Raw genomic sequence first — 19818 nt, 5'->3', positions numbered from 1 at the left:
CAATCTATTCCAAATCTCATCAAATATGAACAACTACACTAGTTTTTATATCACAATTACGTCCGGTAACCTCTCAAGGTCCATTTCTAACTGTGTCGATTTTATTTCAACAGATATATTAAGCAAAATAATACCGTTAATGCCCAAGAAAACATCATTTTCTTTCCAAACTCATTTTTCAAGTATTATTCAATTATGACATCCTATTTTGATCGAAAGTCCCAAAAGTTAAATGTAATTCTTTTGTTTTCTTTAAAAATGCTCTTTTGGTCACAAACCGGTAAAAATTTCAAAATCAATCGAATCGAAGTCCATTTTTGTTTAAATTGAAAGTATAACTCTTTCATAACCTTACAAATTTATTCCAAGTTTACACTTTCACAATTTGAGCATCAACTTTTTATTTTTTTCAAAATTTCTCTTTTAAGCAAATAAATCACAAATTTTTTAAAAATTCTACTCCCTCCGTCCCAAAATATTGGTCCCTTTTGGGGAATCCAACTTTTTTTGGTAGTACACTTATTGCATTTGAAAAAAGTTGGTTTTCCAAAATTACCCTTTTGATAGTACATTTTTTGGAAATATCAATGTCATAATTGTACTTTTTAAATTGTTTATTAATTTAAAAGAAGGGCAAAATAGGAAATTTACATTATTTTTGTACTTGATTTATAAAGAGGGACTAATATTTTGAGACAATGAAAAATGGAATAAGGGACTAATATTTTGGGACGGAGGGAGTAATTAAATTATATACAACTATAAGCTCTCTATAATCAAGTAAAAATACATAAAGAAGTGTAGAAAAAATTCCTACCTCAAATTAGAAGAGGAAACAAGCAAAAATTTAAATTTTTAATTTTGTTGAATTTCAATCTCTATCGGTCAAAATGTTGCTCTCGCCAATCTTTTCATTTTGACCTCAAGAACTAGGGTCTAAAACTTAATCGATTTTGGTGGATTAAAAATTTTACATGATGAATGTCAAAGAAAAAATAAAAATATAAATTTGTAAGGGAGAGAGAACTGAGCCGAGAGAGAGAGAGAGAGAGAGAGAGAGAAAGAGAGGACCAAAAGTAGAGGGCAGCTCTCTGGAAATTGCAAAGAAAGGAATGGTAAGGAGTGGACAACCCCACGTGGGGTTTGTCTTTTTTTTATTATTTATTATTATTTTATTATTTTCAAATCAATACAAATCTAAATATATATATATATATATATATATATATAAATTTGAAATATGTTTTAATGAACAATGATTCATCCCCTTTTTCCCTACCCCTTTGACCCCCTCTCTCTCTCATTGGTTACATTTTCTTCTTTTTTTTTCTTTTTTTTTCTGCTCCTCCAATCACCACCCGCCACGTGGCAAAGGGGGGTAAGGGGGTGACCCCCAAAAGGGGGTCCCAAGCATTATTCTGTTTTAATATCATTATAAATTTAGTAACATAAATGACAAAAATGATATAACCTTTTCATACCATAAAATATATTTCGTTTAATGGTACACACCATAAATATTTGTAACTCTCAGAATTATAAAATAAATAATAATAATAATAACAATAATACATGATTACAAATGAGTCATGATTCAATCAATTAGGTTCAAAATGAATGGAGTATAATAATTTAAATAAATCTCCAACTACTTAAGGTGGTCTCCACCATTTATATAATCGAATATGAACCAAAATGATTAAGTATGAGCTAATCAAATAAATCCTAAAAAATTAAATTTATATCTCATTTATTACTCAAGGCCTAAGAATTACTATAACAAAAAAAAAAATAAAAAAAAATAAAAAAAATAATTTTGCCAAGCGGGGCTTATGAAGTCGAAATCAATAAGTAATTTAATTTATTTTTCACCAAAATAGAATGTTTCATGACACCACAACAATAATAATAAGGGTAAAATTCAATTTGATTCAACTCGTTACAAAAAATATGTATAAAATGTAGCTATATTTTACACACATTTGACCCACCTTTTCCTTTTTCCTCTTTTTCTAAATCTATGAACCAAATACAGCATTAAGGGCATAATACAACACTGAACAAATCAAATTCCCAATGCAGAAACTCTAGCTGTTGAAAATAGCTTGAATTGGCTATTTGTTTGTACCATAAATTATTTTCTATGGATTGTGGCCTGACGATCATGGATAAATCTAATCTCATTGATTATGGCCAGTCAATTTTAATTTGTCGATTTAGACCATAAATTATTTTTAATATAAAGTTATGACCACATATATTTATATTTTGTTATTTTTGTTTAGTGCAGAATGTAATAATTAGTTGATCACGACATGAATTAAGGAAAATAGCAATGTGATGGAATGTTGGTTCCAAAGAGGAGTAGTGGAGCATGCATGATTTGAGGTGGCAAAAGTGGCTCTATAGAGGAAGTGGCAAACATGGCTATATTGGAGGAGAAACTGCCAAGCAATTCTTGTCGAAAGAAACTTTGGGTGTTGATTATAAATAGACAGAGATGCAAGCAGAAGGGACAACGTGATCAACAACAACACAATAACTTAGTTTTATCTTACGAGTAGATTTTCAAGTTAGGAGTAGCTTATTCTGTAATTTGTACTTTGTAATTTTGTGAACTTGGGTAGTTTTGTTCTAAAATTACCATTTGTTTTCTCTATTTACTTCATCTCTCTTATCGATTTTGTTCCAAATAAGTCTTTGTACTTTCATGGCGTTTGAATCAAAACATAGTTGCTTGATTGCTTTTGTTTGATTGTTTAGTTTGAATTAGTGTTCCATTCCTGTCGATAGGAAGTGAGCATAATTTTTACTAACACAATTTTTAATAGACTTTTTGCATTTTACGATATTTTTCTACCATCCAAGCACCACTGCATTTGATGACAAGCATGGAATGAAAAAAGTTTGGCAAATTTGGAATTAACAATTGAACTATTGATATAAACTAAAAGCATAGGTATATTTGTTGTCAAATAATTGTCAAGTAAACATAATTTTATAAGTTTTCATTTGGAACTACTTAGAAGTTTATTATTGAGTTAATTACACTATGATCCTTTCAACTATTAATGAATATTAATTTACCTCATTCATCTATAAATTGTACATTCCCCCTTTCACAATTATAAAAGGGGTGGAAGTGATTAATTTTTATTGTTAAGGAGTCAAAATATACAGGTTCATAAATGAGGGGGTAAACTAATATTTGCTAATATTTGAGGAGGTCATGGTGTAATTAACCCTTTATTATTTTAGATTAAGTTTGAATGACATGAATTTTGAAATAGAATGATTAGATCCGTTTGAAATAGATTGGAATAGAAATATGAATTTTGATTATAGATTTCAACAAGAATTAAATTCTCAAATTAAGTAAAAAAAGTAATTTTCATGAGACTCACATTTTTAGTGAAGTGTTAGCTATTTAGGAGTAAAAAATAATAATAAGATCGAAAGTATAATTTTTTTTTTTCATTTTTTCATCGTGAATTCATAATGAAACCAAACACTTATTCATTAAAATTTTTGAAAAATTATTTCAATGTACACACTTAATGAAATATTATTTTAATGACAATTATATCCTAAATTAAAATGACCATAATGGACATCTACCAACACTCATAATATGAAAATATTTTCTGTACACATTTTTTAAAAATAAAAAAATCTCAATGAACAGCTTTTGAGCAAAAAAAAAAAAAAAACTAAACCCTAGTTTTTCCATTATTATTGAGCAAATATTCTCTGACCAGTACGTTTGTCTTTAATCACAAAATTTTCCTCCTCTTCAGATAAGGCCTAGAAAACATTTGCATATAAGGAGAAGAAAAATAAGCATAGCAACATCTAAAATAGGTAAAACTACAATCACAGGCAAAAAACAGTAACCATTTTAAATCTGATTGCTGGAAGGGAAAACATTATCATTTGCTCAATTTACACACTAAACATAATCAGCCGGTAGTGCATTATCAGCATAATGTATTAGGTAAAAATATTAACATACATTTGTCACAAGCCTAATACACAAGTGCTCCACAAAAGAACGTTGATAAAAGCAATGTTAGTGGAAAGAAGGGTTGAGTGATGTGTGTACAATGATTATTAGTGAATGGTATAATTGTAACTTTTAGTGTGTGAATTGAGAAAATTAATTAATAATCAAATTAATAAGTGTGTGTACTGAGAAAAGATATACACTAAGTTAATTAAGTATGTGGAAATAGAATTTCTCAAAATTTTTCTACCAGTAATGAGATTCCTCTTTCTGCCCAAGAATTTTTGTCCTCCGCATATAATTTTAAGGACAAATTTCACTTTACCTCCTTTTGGTTTGGGCAGGCTGCGGATTATTCCTTGACTTTAAGAAATTATCACATAACCCCCATGTGATTTGTGAACTAAAATGCACTGTTAGCTCTTTTGTCTAAGATAGCAGAATGTGAAAGTCACGCACCTCTATAGAGAGTGAATAAGTTTTTATGACGAAAATACCCTTTCTACGTCTTCAAATTTATGAAGGATGCCATTCTTTTCCTATTTCTAGTTTTCAACCATTAGTAGCTGGCTATACAAAGGCGCTGTTTGGGAAGATCAATTTGAGGCTATTATAGCCTCAAATTGAAAATAAGCCAAAAAGCTCACTGTTCACCTATTTTTATTAAAAAAAAAAAGAAAAAAAGAAAAGCTAAAGGACAGGGCAGCAGCCTACGAACAACTATCCCACAGTTGTTAAATTACAATTTTGCCCCTTTAGTTAAATTTTGAAAAATAAAAAGTTAGGGACAAATTTGTCATTTTAACTTTAAACATCATTTCAACACATTTTCCAATACAACAACTCAAACAAAAATTCATCTCATCTTCCCAAACACAAAAACTAAAATAGCCTACTAAAATAGCCAAATAGCCAAAAAGCCTAAAAAATAGCCACTTCCCAAACGAAGCCAAACATATATACATATATATATACATACATCATTAGATATTTATTTTTCTGGAGTCATATGCATTCATATACAAATATATCATTATATACATATATATGTTTTTCTGGAATCAACATCTTCTCTCTCTCTCATTTTTTTTTAATGTTTCCTAATCAAAGATATATATGTATATATATACATAGTTAAAAGTTTGAAATCAAATAACACGATTTTGAAATTTCAATTCATCAAATACATCGTCAAATCATCTGGTGAAGATTGACACACACACACACACACACACACACACACACACATATATATATAGATGCAAAATGAACATATATATATATATATAGATGCACGATTTAGACACACGCATATATATAGATGCACACACACACACACACACACATATATATATATATATACATTTGTGGAATCAACATCCTCTCTTGCACTTTTTTTTTTTAATCATCAAATCAAAGATATATATATATATATATATGTATGTATGTATGTATGTATATATATACACAGTGAAAAAACTGAAATCAAATAACACGATTTTGAATTTTCAATTCATCAAACATCATCATCAAATCATCTGGAATCATACACACACACACACACACATATATATATATATAGATGCACAGTGAAGATTGAAAAAAAACTTTGTATACTCATGTTTTATCCACACACACACACACACACACACACACACACATATATATATATATATATATATATTTGTGTTATGTTTAAAAAAAAAAATTGATATTGTTTTTGCATCTGTTATATGTATATATATGATTACTAATCATTGAACACCACATGAGATTGTATATGTATATATATTGAGAGGGTAATTTATATTTATAAATTGGGCCGAGCTGGGTAATAGGTCATTATGGGCCACAATACAGGGGGCAGAGTAAAAAGGCCTTGAAAATTAGTCCGGTCCCAAAGCCTTGAAGTTAGTCCGGTTCCAGACGGCCCTAAAGTTAATCTGGACCCAGAGAACCTAGTGTTATCTCGGTCCGGGAGAGTACTACGGGTAGCTCGGTCGCCAGGATGCCGCACACAGAGTTAGTCCGGTCACGGTATAGCGCAGCTAGCTCTATCGGACCTAGCTAATGGTTAGCACGGTCTAAGCAATACTAAGGTCAACGCTGGGAAAATCGTGGTAGGAGCAGTGAATGGAAGAACCGAGGTAGAGTTATCTCGGTCTAGTCTGCGGCTTAGCATAGCCATGCTTACCTCGGTCATGTTGGAGTCTGGCCATGGTAAAACCATCTCACTTGGTTTAAGCAGTGAGGGGGGTGCTGAAGGATAAACATTATCTTTCAGGAGTATGAATCCTAGGAGGACCCTACATGGAGGAGTAAGAGTCCTATTAGGATCGTGCCACGCGAAACCTATAAAAGCTCATAACATCACCTATGGAGAGGTAACACACAACTTTGATTCCCAAACACACAGAGCTTTTTGTCTATTTATCTATTTTGCTGACTTAGGCATCAGAGAGGTATCCGGCACACACCCGCCGGCTAGCTCACATTTGTGTTTTCAGGGAGTAAAGCGACGACGTACGGAGGAGCGCAAACTTGATCAACAGGATAATACGGGAAGAATATTTCATGCCCGTACAATTGGCACCATCTGTGGGAATTTCAGACTAGAACAAAACCTTTTGATCAAGCTTTTCCTCTTTAAAAGCAATGGCGCACAACGAAGATTTACTGCAGTTCGCCATCGACGGACAAACACCAGAGGAGGGTGCAAGACGCGAAGGCCTACCTTCTATCCCTCCCATGACGGACTTGGAGCCTCAGCGACAAAATTCTAGGAGGGATGCAAGGGGGAGGAGGCGGACTAACAGCCCCCATCACTCTCGTTCACAAAGTCCTGACAGACAAAGACGGAGGATTGATCCTCAAGTTCTGGAGGACCGCGTGAAGGAGCAAGATGAATTAATAAGGAAGATGGCGGCGAACATGGAGGTCACGAAGTGCCAGATCAAGGGAAAAGGGGTGGCGACAGGAGAGGGGCGCAAAAGCAATGCGCCTCCTCGCCACTCAGAAGATCGTAGTAGGCATACCACGACATCGCAAGCAGAAAGTAGAAGCCTCAGGACGAGCGACACTCAATCAAGGACTTCCAGAACTCGTTACTCCAGGTCTGAGAGAATGAGATAATTAAGGTCTTACACAGAGGGAAGTACCTATCGGCCCTCACACACGCACCATACATCATCCAGGCAAACGGAGTTGCCTAGATCGTCCGACTTACGGACTGTGCTTGAAGAAAGGGCGTGACAGAAGGAGGATGCTAGGGCACGCGACCCGCATAGAGTTTCAGTCCTTCGGCGGTTGGCTCCTCGGACGCATGGAAGCGTCGAGGTTAGAATGCCAGTGCCACACCTTGCCTACGAACCAACAGATAAAGCGTTGGCAAGACTACATAGCTCGCCATTCGTTTCGGCGATTGAGAACGCATCATTACCCTTAGGCTTCATCTAGCCTAAATTTACCTCAAACGAAGGGAAGACAGACCCTTACATGCACCTAAGCCACTTCCGCCAGGTTATGGCGGTATATCGACGAAACGAGGCTTTGATGTGCGTCCTCTTCCCATCAAGCCTTGGTGACCTAGGCTTGACTTGGTTCGAAAAACTTCCAAAAGGAAGCATAGCCTCCTGGGCGCAATTGGCGGAGGCATTCGTAACAAGGTTCAAAACAAACACCAGAACCCTGGTGAAAATTGATCAACTGCTCTCCATCGACATGGGCGAAAAAGAGTCATTAAAATCCTACAATAGCCGCTACTGGGAGACCTTCAACCAGATTGGAGACTGCCCCACCAATCTTGCTATCGCATAATACAAAAGAGTCCTTCCAGTCGGGAACAGACTAGGGGACTCAATCACTATGACACCCCCTCTCACGATGGAGGCCTTAATGGAGAGAGTGCACCAACACATTCGGGTAGAAGAAGATGGCGCCTGTGCTAAGGCAAAGTCTAGCACGACCGCAGTACTAGACAAAAAGACTGCGACAAAGGTCAACACAGTAGAACGTCCGAACAAAAACGGACGAGGTAGGCGGAACAACGGAGAAGACCAGGACAAAAGATGGTTGAGAGTCCGCACTGCCATTACCACGGTATTCAAAAAGCCAATCTACCAGATTCTAAGCGAGATACGCGATGAACCTTTCGTCAGATGGCCTGCCAAGCTAGGAGAGGCTCAGAAGGACTACGACGAAAGATTGCGATGCACCTTCCATAAAGAAAAGGGGCACTACACTGAAAATTGTATGCCATTGAGACAGCATCTGGAAGAGTTGGTGGCGGCCGGTCACCTGGACAAATACATTGAAGAAGGGACGTAGCCAGCCCCCCAGAATGACAACCACCCGAACGGAATGCCAATCGACGCCCCATCTCAAGGCGTGATAAACGCAATACATGGGGTATTCGAGCCTGAGCGCGTATGTGAGCTCAGAGGCATGATAAAGAAAGCTGAGCACTTAAGGGAGGTATTAAGTGCCCAGCCCACCATTAAAGAGGGGAAAACAGAAACCACAAACGTCATATCTTTTTCAAATAGAGACTTGGCAAGGGTATACTGCCCTCACAATGATGCACTGGTCGTCACTCTCTGAGTCAAGGATTTCGACGTCAAGCGGATTTTGATTGACCAAGGGAGCTCATGTGAGATAATATACTATGACACCTTTAAACAACTGAAATTGGAGGACAAAGACCTGGCATCAGCTGTATCCCTCCTGATCGGATTCAACTCAATGCCAGAATGGCTAGTCGGCAAAATTATCCTGCTAGTCAGGGCAGGAAGCGTGACAAAACAAGTGGAATTTTGGGTGTTGAAGGTCCCTTCCACTTACAACATAATCTTGGGAAGAACATGGCTGCATGCCATGCGAGCGGTAGCTTCATCCTACCATCAAGTACTGCGATTCCCCAACGAAGCCGGGATAATTGAAGAGGTCTTTGGAGACCAAATTATGTCCAAGCAGTGCTTCGTTACAGTTAATGGCAGCCGCGCCGCCAAGGGATATGTTCATTCGGTGGAAGAACCTGAGAGCAATGAACTATTCGCAGATGTCAGCAAAGCAGCTGATCAAAAAGCGGTGAAAGACTTGGTCGAGGTAAGAATAGATGAAAAGAACCCAGATAAGTTCTTTTTGCTCGGATCGTCATTGTCCAGCACTGAGAGATTAGAGGTCTTGGAATTCTTGACCTCTAACATCGAAGTGTTCGCCTGGACACCCTATGACATGCCAGGCATTGATCCAAACTTCATCTGTCACCAACTCAATGTCCATTCATCTGCCAGACCAATCATTCAGCGCACTCGCAAATCGACACTCCACCATGCCAAGATAGTGGCTGAAGAAGTAGGAAATCTGCTAGAGGCAGGAGCTATCAGAGAGGTACACTACCCCAACTGGATTTCCAATACAGTCGTGGTGCCAAAAAAGAATGACAAATGGCGTGTCTACGTCGACTATAAGACAGTCAACAAAGCATGCCCAAAGGACAGCTTCCCCCTACCACGGATAGATCAATTGGTAGACCTAACGGCAGGGCACAACCGACTTAGCTTTCTGGATGCGTACAGAGGCTACCATCAGATTGCCATGTACGAACCAGACCAGGAGGTCACGTCCTTTACCACTCCAAGAGGACTGTATTGCTATAAGGTCATGCCTTTTGGCCTAAAGAACGCAGGGGCAACATTCCAGAGAATGGTTACCAAGATGTTTGAGCCATTGTTAGGTAGAACAATGGAAGCTTGCATCGACGATATGGTGGTCAAAAGCAAGGATGAGAACGACCATCTAAGGGACCTAGGTGAGATGTTCCAGATTCTAAAGAGGCACAAGTTGCGCCTTAATGCATCTAAGTGCGCGTTCGGTGTAAGATCTGGCAAATTCTTGGGCTTCTTGGTGACCAACCAGGGTATAGAAGCAGACCCCTCCCAGATCAAAGCTATTCAGGATCTGGAGAGACCTAACTCAGTAAAAGAAGTACAGCATCTCACCGTCATGGCTGCTGCACTCAACCGATTCATTAGCCGGTTGTCAGACAGACTACGACCATTTTTTCAAGCATTGAGAGCCAAGTTCGAGTGGGACGAAGAATGCGACCGCGCTCTGGAAAGCTTGAAAGAATACATGTCTTCTCCACCACTATTAGTAACCCCAATACCTGGAGAAGAACTCTTCCTGTACCTGGCAGTCTCTCAGTACGCAATTAGCGCAGTATTAGTCCGTGCAGAAGGAATCCAACATCTACCCATTTATTATGTCAGTAAAACATTGCTGGGCGCCGAAACGAGGTACTTGCCACTGGAAAAACTAGCCTTGGCCTTAATAATGGCCTCAAGAAAGTTGCCGCACTACTTCCACGCCCACACCATAGTCGTCCTCACAGTTTTCCCATTAAAAGCTTTGTTTGAGAGGGCAAACTTTTCTGGGCGAATCTTGAAGTGGGCAGTAAAGTTGGGACAATTCGACATCAAGTTCCAACCCAGAACCGCGATAAAGGCCCAAGCTTTGGCAGACTTTGTCGCAGAATTCACCCAGGAAGTCATCATATCTGCCCAGTCGACCTGACTGATACAACCAAACCAGGGATAGAAGTTGACGCCGGAATAGCGCAACCCTTGGTGCAGGATATTCAGTCAGACCCCAAGGCAGACCAGAGTAAAGAAAGCAAGGCAGAAGCAAACAATGCTACACCAAGCCAAGACTCACCAACAAATAAAGACTTGGCTCAATCAGATAGCGAGGGGTAGACAGCAAGCATGGACCTTGAAGAAAACACCAGCAACATTCTTGACCCCACGACATTATCTGACCCCTCCACTTGCTGGAAGTTGTTCGTTGGAGAGATGTGGAAGCTTTTTGTGGATGGAGTATCCAACCGGCATGGTGCAGGACTTGGCGTAGTCTTATCTCACCAGATGGCCTGGTTGTGGAGCAAGCAATCAACCTTGGCTTCCCAGCATCAAACAACGAAGCGGAGTATGAAGCACTTCTTGCAGGACTCAAATCAGCATTCTACATGAAGGCCACCGAACTAATAGTCTACAGTGACTCACAGCTGGTGGTAAACCAAATTTCTGGCGACTATGAAGCAAAGGATAACAGGATGGCCAAGTACCAAGAATTGGTCAGAACAGAGATCAAGAAATTTGAAGTAGTAAGAATAGAACAGATTGGCAGGGAGGAAAACAGCAGAGCAGACGAACTAGCGGGCTTTGCGTCAACGGCAGATACATCCATCCCTCACCCACTACTAATTGACTACCTAACAAGACCAAGCATTGAGGACCCCGAAGTAGAAGAGGTGTGTTGCGCCGAATTAGGCCCCTCATGGATGGATCCCATCATATTGTTCTTAAAAGACGACGTTTTACCGGAAGAAAAGAAAGAAGCCAACAAAATTAGAGCAAAGTCGCAGCGATTTTGGCTCTCCCCATCTATGGCATTGTACTAAAAGTCATTCTCAGGACCTTATCTATAGTGTGTCCACCCCAGCAAAGTAGAAGCATTCTTGTTCGAAATACACGAAGGGGTGTGCGGAAGCCACCAAGGAGGAAGATCGTTAGCTTACAGAGCCATTTCGCAAGGATACGGGTGGCCTTACATGCAAGCAGACTCAGAGAAGTATGTAAAGAAGTGTGAGAAATGTCAGAAGTTCGCACACCAAATACATCAGCCAGCTAGAGAGCTCCTACCGCTAACCAGCCTATGGCCCTTCGCAATGTGGGGCTTGGACATAGTAGGACCAGTTCCAACAGCACCCGGAAACAGGAAATTCTTTCTCGCAGCAACAGACTACTTCACAAAGCGGGTGGAAGCAGAAGCATTAGCATCAATCAAGAAAAAAGATGTGAAGAAGTTCATCTGGCAGAATATTACCGCTCGGTTCGGCATACCTAAAGCCCTAATATCAGACAATTCACTCAGTTCGACGGCAGAATCTTTAGAGGCTTTTGTGAAGAATACAAGATAGAGTTCTAGAATTCTACACCGGCATATCCCCAAGCAAATGGCTAAGCAGAAGCATCAAACAAGGTCATCTTGGATGGATTGAAAAAAAGGCTAGAAAGAGCAAAAGGCAAATGGGCTGAAGAACTTCCTCATGTTTTATGGGCTTACCGCACCACACCTCGACGATCAACAGGAGAAACACCATTCTCCTTACCTATGGCATGGAAGCAGTAATCTCGCTGGAAGTTGGCCTCCCCACAATTAGAAGCGAAAATTTTGATCCAGACTTGAATGGAGAAGCCATAGCATTGGAGCTCGACCTCGCTGAAGAAAGAATAGAAAAAGCACTGGTTCACATCGTCTCATACCAACAAGAGTTATCCAGGAAATACAACAAGACAGTACATCCAAGACAATTCAAAATCGGAGATTGGGTACTGCGCAAAGTAATGGGAAATACTTTGGTCCCAGGAGATGGCAAATTGGGGCCTAATTGGAAAGGACCTTACAAAGTGGTCGGATTAGCTGGCAAGGGGGCATACCACTTAGAAGATGAGGATGACAAAGCAATTCCCAGGCCATGGAACACTGCCAATCTCAAACTATTTTATTTTTAGCTTTTCCTCAAAATACTTGTAATTTTTCTTTTCCCCAATAAAACAAGTAGTTTTTTCAGCATAAGTGTTTTATTCTGTAAAAATTGTTTTAGTAAGTTAGGGGCATTGGAAACATGGTTGCTGGAAAAACCAACACCCTTCCTAAGCCCAGGATAAGGATCCAGGCTGCAGGATGTTTGGTCGGAATACCCAAACACTTTACTCTAGGCTGGCTGGAAAAACGAACACCCTTCCTAAGCCCAGGATAAGGATCCAGGCTGCAAGACGTTTGGTCGGAATACCCAAACACTTTACTCTAGGTTGGCTGGAAAAAACCAACTTAGAGGTTGACTGGAAAAACCAACACCCTTCCTAAGCCCAGAATAAGGATACAGGCTGCAGGACGTTTGGTCGGAATACCCAAACACTTTACTCTAGGTTGGTTGGAAAAAACCAACTTAGAGGTTGTCTAGATTAAACCAACACCCCTCCTAAGCCCATGATAAGGATCCAGGCTGCAGGACGTTTGGTCAGAATAACCAAACATTTTTCTAAATTAGTAAGAATAACCAATTTAGAGGTTGGCTGGATTAAACCAACTCTTTGTACTCTTCAGTCGAAGTAAGGATATCGGCTAAAGAGTGGTTGGCTGGATTAAACCAACTTAGTACTCTTCAACTGATGTAAGGATATCGGCTAAAAAGTGGTTAGCTGGATTAAACCAACTCTTAGTACTCTTCAACCGATGTAAGAATATCGACTAAAGAGTGATTGGCTGGATTAAACCAACTCTTAATACTCTTCAGCCGAAGTAAGGATATCGGCTAAAGAATGGTTGGCTGGACTGAGCCAACTATTAGTACTCTTCAGTCGAGGTAAGTATCTCGGCTGAAGAGTGGTTGGCAGCTCCAATTAGATTGCAAGATCAAGACCAAAATAAGTATCTCGGCAAGTGAATGCTGTACCTCATCCAAGACTTCGGTTAGAAAGTAAAGTACAAACCATGAAGATCAACCGAAATAAGAGTTGAACAAAAAAGAAGCATTCATTCAAAGTTCATAAGTACAGAAGGATGTTACTTTAGTCGAGTTACAATTGTCCAAAAGCAGAAAAGAAGAGAAAATACAAAGTCAGTTAAATAGATCATCTATTTCGGTGTCTAGATCGGTGTCAAGATCAACTCTAAGACCGGTTTCAGCTAGCAGCACAGTCCCGGTTGCGAGAACGGTTTCAGTAGGCAGCTCGTCAGTCAGGTCTTCCACCACTTGACTGATCGGCAGGGTCATTGATGACCGAGGTGTCGTTGGGCACGGTTTCTTCTTCCTCATCTGATTCTTCAAGAAATTGTTGTTGAACGGTCGCAGCATACTCCGCCATTGAGCCCGGTATGAAATATGGTGGAGGATTGTAGACCTCGGTCTCTGGTTGATGACCGAGCTGAGTCACGGCCGCCCTCCAACCGCACTTGAAGAAAAGGTCCTTCGCCGCTTCACATTGCTTAATATAAAGGGCTTCACCTTCCTTAAAACTGCGGGTCTCAGCACCCTCCAGCTTCTTCTTCATCTCCTCAATTTCGGCTTTCTTCTTTCCTTCTAGTTTAGCAAGTTTGTGCAAATATTTGTCTTTGATCACGGCTGCAGCTTTTTGTTTTTCTGCATCAGCCGAGCTAACAAGACCGGCCGGACGACCGTTTTCGAATTTTAGCTCGGCTAGCTGCTTCCTAGCCTCTTCTAGCTCGGCAGTTTTTTCAGTTACTTTGGCCATGGCTTGCCTTGCTGTTTTTCGGAGCTCCAACACATGCTTATGAGCAATTTGACTCTTTTGCATGGCCTGAAGAAGCATGGAAAAAAACTAATGACAAAACCGAGCAAAAAAGTTGGAAAAATTAGAGAGACCAGATGGGCTGCTTACCAGGATCATTGATTTCGTTGTAGACCGGATGGCCTTGAGCTCGGTCAACTGGTTGTGATGCTCCATATCAGGGGGCAGACATACACTCTTAGCCAGATTGAAGACTAGCATATGGTCTATGTCAGCCACCACTGAGTCAGTATCACGAATAGCGCGGTTTTGGAAAGACATTTTTGGAGCCCACTTGGAGGAGCTAGCCCGGTCAGAACGCTCTGGCTGAGTGATCGGTGGAGGGCTCGGTGGAAGAGTGGTTTCATCTTCATCAACAAGGCGTTGCTTGGTTTGGGTAGTCCGGGCACGCTTGTTGGGGCGAGATGAGGAGGGTTGTTGAGATGGAAGAGCCACCACGGTCTCTTGAGTCTGGGTGGTTGGTGGTACTTCGGCTGGGTGTGTTTCGGTTAGGAGGGCCTTCACTCTGTTCCTCTTCGCCATTTTTTCTTCAGCAGTAGTACAGACTAGGTTGATTTGTGGCAAGGTCGGGTCTGGTTCAGGAGAGGCCTCTAGCAAAAAATCTGTTACTCTGGCTTTTCGTTGGCTGCTATATCTATATGTCGGCTCAAAATTCAGTAGTTTGGCCCAACTTCGTTCAGGGTATCGTAGTGCGGCGCGAAGTGTGTCTAGGTGGGGGTAACTGTATAATGACTTAAGGTGGGCTGAATCTGCATAAAGAAGGCAACTGTTAGTTCGGTTCAGAAATAGGAGACCGAAATAAAGAGAAGCATGCAAAAGAGCCGAGGTAATTATACCAGGGGTTCCTTTTTTCTAGTTTATTCGATCACCAGGGATCTGGGCTTGGTGGTCTTCAAAATTCTCAGATACCCAGAAAAAATCATCATCATTCAAGTCTTTGTCCGGTGTATCCTTTATTATTTTCTCTCGGCAGCGGCGTATTCTTAGATAATAGACCCAGCCATCTTCTTTTGATCCTATGAAGTATTGGTGGAACAGTTCGGCTAAGCCGAGGTTAATACCAGCACGGCGGTTTAGCTCGGCTATACCATTTATTATGCGGTATGAGTTTGTGGAAAGCTGAGTTGGGCATATCCTAGTTTGTCTAAGGAATTCACAAAGTAAGGGCTGTACAGGGCATATCCTAGTTTAGCTCGGCTATACCATTTACCAGGTGTTTCTACTAAAAACCTATATTTACCCATTTTGTCTTAAGTTATGAATAAATTATACTTGTGATTAAGCTCGGTCACAGAAGTGAGCTGAGTAGCTCGGTTGAGCGCTCAAAGGAGTGCCTGGGCAACCTAAAGTCTGCAAAATGAAAAAACAAAGGTGTTAAGCACAGACCGTTGGACTGTGCTAAAGAGAAATAAAGGCAAGATATATCAAATCTTAGCTCGGCTATGTGAAATGTTACATGTCTTAGCCCGGTTTTGAGCAAGGGTTTGGTTATCTCGATTTGCACTAGGGATTTGGTATCTCGGTTTATACAAGGGGTTCGTTATCTCTGTTCGTGCAAGGGTTTTGTTAGCCCGGTTGAGCCTCTAGGGGCAGCACTTGTAGTTCGGTTGAACTACGAAGGCTAGTTTAGCCCCAGTCATAGCTCGGTCGTGGTCAAGGCTTTCGAACATAGTATTACATAGACCTAGTACGGTTCAAAAAATCGGCTAGTCGAATCACAAGGAGGTTTTATTTCTTGAGATTACTGGTATAGCATGATGTATTAGTTCGGTTGGATAAGTCTGACTAAGATTCACAGCAACTACAAACTACTTATTAGTTCGATTATATTGTGATTTTAGATCAACTACAGTGTCCTACAGGTTGTTGTAATGAAATTCAAGTGGTTTTTATAAGTTTTTTTAGAAGACGCAAGGCAAAGCAAAAATGGAAAAGAGTGTGTTTTTCAAAAACACACAAAACAAAATACAGTGGATTGAACAAGTACGAAAACAAGAAAAATAAAACAGATTTATAATGCTTACCTGATGAAGATCGAACAGCCTAGAGGATGGGAGCAAACGACAGTAGCAAAACACGAGCTTCATAGTTGCAAGGTTGAAGGACAGTGGGGGTAGAGAGAGAGAAGGAGATGAGTAGTGATTCAAAATAGCAAGGGTTTGTTTTGTGTAGATGGAAGGACGAAAAGACGGGAACTGTTCAAAAAATGCGAGGTACGAGGGCGGCGTGACAGCTGCCTTCAACCAATAAGAGCTTGCCACGTGTCCATGAAATGAGAGGCGTTTCAGTTGCTTTGATTGAAGAGACGTTTTGACCGGACAGGTACAGCCCGGTGTGAATTTAGCTCGGCTGGAAAGGCTGAAAGGGTTTTTAACCCGGCTAGAAAGGCTAAATGGTTTTAGCTCGGTTGGAATTCTAAAATTTTTTAGCTCGGATGGTGACAGGTAAATCCCTATCATGCTACGCAGATGGGATTAAGGGGCAATTGAGAGGGTAATTTATATTTATAAATTGGGCCGAGCTGGGTAATGGGCTGTTATGGGCCACAATATGGGGTGCAGAGTAAAAAGGCCTTGAATATTAGTCCGGTCCCAGAGCCTTGAAGTTAGTCCGGTTCCAGACGACCCTAGAGTTAATCTGGACCCAGAGAACCTAGTGTTATCTCGGTCCAGGAGAGTACTACGGGTAGCTCGGTCGCTAGGATGCCGCACACAGAGTTAGTCCGGTCACGGTATAGCGCAACTAGCTCTATCGGACCTAGCTAATGGTTAGCATGGTCTAAGCAATACTAAGGTCAACGCTGGGAAAACCGTGGTAGGAGCAGTGAATGGAAGAACCGAGGTAGAGTTATCTCGGTCTAGTCTGCGGATTAGCATAGCCATGCTTACCTCGGTCATGCTGGAGTCTGGCCATGGTAAAACCATCTCACTTGGTTTAAGCAGTGAGGGGGGTGCTGAAGGATAAGCATTATCTTTCAGGAGTATGAATCCTAGGAGGACTCTACATGGAGGAGTAAGAGTCCTATTAGGATCGTGCCACGCGGAACCTATAAAAGCTCATAACATCACCTATGGAGAGGTAACACACAACTTTGATTCCCAAACACACAGAGCTTTTTGTCTATTTATCTATTTTGCTGACTTAGGCATCGGAGAGGTATCCGGCACACACCCGCCGGCTAGCTCACGTTTGTGTTTTCAGGGAGTAAAGCGACGACATACGGAGGAGCGCAGACTTGATCAACAGGATTATACGGGAAGAATATTTTGTGCCCGTACATATATGTACACATATAAAGTATATATGTATATGTGTATATATATAAAGTTTGGGCAGTGAATTGTGAATAAGATGGAGAAGATAAAATGGAGAGAGAGAAGAGAGAGATGAGGGTATAATTGTCAATTTAAAACTTTTGTTAACAGAAGTTAGTGTGCATTTCAATCCAGTAACCACATGGAGGTTATGTGGTGATTTTCAAATATCAAGGGGTAATTCGCACTCGGCCCAAACCACAGGGGGATAAAGTGAAGTTTGCCGTAATTTTAAAGACTCATGTAGAATAATCTCTTTTCTAAATTGGGCAAACTTCACTTTACCCCCATGTGGTTTGGGCCGGGTGCAGATTACCTCTTGACATTCGAAAATCACCACATAACTCCCATGTAGTTTGTGGACTAAAACGCACTGTTAGCTTTTCTATCTAAGATAGCAAAATGTGAAAGTCACGCGCCTCTATAGAGGGTGAGTCAGTTTTTATGACGAAAATACCTTTTATACCTCTTCAAATTTACAAAGAATGCCATTATTTTCTATTTTTCAACCATTAGCAGATAGTTATAAAAACATATATACATTCATATACATATATATACACATCATCAGATATTTATTTTTTTGGAAACATATACATTCATATACATATATATCATTATATATATATGTTTTTCTGGAATCAACATCTTCTCTCTCTCTTTTTTCTTTTTTTTTAATGTTTCCCAATCAAAAATATATGTGTGTGTGTGTGTATGTATATATACATAGTGAAAAAAACTAAAATCAAATAACATGATTTTGAAATTTTCAATTCATCAAACAAATCATCAAATCATTTGGTGAAGATTGACACACACACATATATATGTAGATGCATGGTGAACATATATATATATAGATGCATGATTTTGACACACACACACATATATATAGATAGACATATATATATATATATATATCTGCGTTATATATTTTTGGAATCAATATCTTCTCTCTCTCTCTCTCTCTTTTTATTTTTTATTTTTTTAATCATCAAATCAAAGATATATATATATATATATATATATATATGTATATGTATACATAGTGAAAAAATTGAAATAAAATAACACAATTTTGAATTTTCAATTCATCAAGCATCATCATCAAATCATCTAAAATCATATACACACACACATACATATAGATACACATCAAAGATTGAAAAAAAAAACTTTGTATGCTAATGTTTTATCACACGCACACAAACACATATATATTATGTTTAAAAAAAATTGATTTTGTTTTTGCATCTGCCGTATGTATATGTATATGTATATATATATATATGATTGCTAATCATTGAACACCACATGAGATTGTATATGTATATATATGTACACATATAAAGTATATATATGTATATGTATATATATGTAAAGTTTGGGTAATGAATTGTGAAGAAGATGAAATGGAGAGTAGGGATGACAATTTAAACTTGGCTTGCCGCGGATCCGACCTCTCGATCTCGATTAGAATGGGTTTTCCTTGAAAATTACCCCCATAAGGCCGGGGATGATATTGAAAATTGAATCCTTGATGGTTTTTGGGCTGGGGATTAGTATAGGTTCCCTCGGTCCCGCCCCTAATAATCCCCATATATATATATGTTTAGGGTTATTCTAATTCTCATTTTCAACCTCTCTCCCCCTCACACTCATTTCTCTTTTCTCACTCTTTCTCTTTGCTGTAGGTGCTCACAGCGTCGGCAACGACTCTTCCTCTCTTTCTTACCGGCGTCACTTCTCCCTTACGACGTCACGGCGGGCACCTCCTCCTTTCTTAGAAGAAATTAATAAAAGACCCTTGCAAAGTCGAAATTTTTTCGTTGGCTAAATCACTTTCTTACTGATAAATAAATACACCTCGCAAACCCATTCTTCCCCCTCAGATTTTGGACGCACTCTCTTATTTCGCATCGTCTCTTCAATTAGATCTCTCTCTACAATGGCAAAAGAACTAGTTCGCATCCTCGTCACTGGTGCTGTAGGTACTCACTCTCTCTCAATGCTGAAACTCACTAATCACTCTCAGATTTGTTTATATTTTAACAAAATTTGTGTGTGTCATTATTAACCCCTTTATCATCTTCACCGATCTTCGTTTGTTGTTTTTAGCTTTTTTTTA

This window comes from Camellia sinensis, chromosome 2 (genome assembly GCF_055761805.1).
Source record: "Camellia sinensis isolate YWXY chromosome 2, ASM5576180v1, whole genome shotgun sequence".
Classification (NCBI taxonomy): domain Eukaryota; kingdom Viridiplantae; phylum Streptophyta; class Magnoliopsida; order Ericales; family Theaceae; genus Camellia; species Camellia sinensis.
The sequence above is the reverse complement of the archived record's forward strand: the minus strand, read 5'-3'. Positions refer to the sequence as shown.